Genomic DNA, 1,281 nt, shown 5'->3' with positions numbered 1-1,281 from the left:
ATATTTTGCACTCATCCTATCATATTTAATTTCATTGCAATGATTGCAATCCCCTCCGTGCATCACTATTCAAGTATTTGCTTCTTTTCCCTCTATTTGTGTGTGTGTGTGTGTGTGTGTGTGTTTAATAAGCACAAACACTCAGGAATATATAATCATTTAAACAACCCAAGGACACATTCTGCAAACCTGCATACTGGTCAGCAGCACACAGCTTTTCTCTTCCCATGAGTCTGGAGTCCTCAGCTGCTCTATCTCTCCATGTCATCATCTCTGCCTTCATCTCTGGTGTCACTTCTTCTCTGGACAGGGTCCCACATTCCACTCAGGCTCTTCTCCCTTGGTGATTCTAGGGTCCTCTGTTCCTGTAATGTAAGATTAACTATTCCCCTCTTTTTATTACAAAACTTCTACCTTTACAGTTGTGCTGATCGCAATTAGTCATGATAACAATTACTCACTACTGAATAATAAGAATTTTATCCCCATCTTCTTTCACATCTGTTGTTGTTAAGTGCCGTAGAGTCGGTTCCAATGGTTCCAACTTATAGTTGTTTCCAACGGTTCCAACTTATAGCAACCCTGCACAGGGTTTCTGAGGCTGTAAATCTTTACAGAAGCAGAATGCCTCATCTTTCTCCCACGGAACCACTGGTAGTTTTGAACTGCTGACCTTGCGGTTCACAGCCCGATTCGTACCCACTATGCTACCAGAGCTCCTTTCACATCTAGGCAAGATGAAAACTATTCAGTGAGGATTCTCTCCTCCCCCACTGCCACCCCCTCCTCTGGCAAACTTAGAAACTAAACTCCCTCTTGTATTCACCTCCAACATAATAACTCAAATGCATCAATTCTTCTAAGGTCTTCATTTTTCACTGTCCAAATTTAACATGCAAATGAAGTTCTTGAAAATACAATGGCTTGGGTCAGGTGTACTGACATCTTTGCTCTTTAACACTTCAAAGAGATTCTTATGCAGCAGATTTGCCTAATACTTGATTGCTGCTTACCTGAGTGTTGAAGGTTGAGCCAAGCGAAACGAAGTCTTTGACAACTTCAATCTTTTTGTCATTTATGGATGTTATTACTGGTCCATAGGTGAGGATTTTTATTTTCTTTACATTGAGATACAACCCATGCTGAAGGTTGTGTTCTTTATCTTCATCAGCAAGTATTTTAAATCCTCTTCACTTTCAGCTTCCCAAGATTATTTGCTGAGCACACAGCTTGAATAAATATGGTGAAAGAATACAAACCTGGTGAATATCTTTCCTAATT

This window comes from Chrysochloris asiatica, unplaced genomic scaffold, assembly GCF_000296735.1.
Source record: "Chrysochloris asiatica unplaced genomic scaffold, ChrAsi1.0 scaffold00365, whole genome shotgun sequence".
Classification (NCBI taxonomy): Eukaryota; Metazoa; Chordata; class Mammalia; order Afrosoricida; family Chrysochloridae; genus Chrysochloris; species Chrysochloris asiatica.
This window is presented reverse-complemented; position numbering follows the sequence as displayed.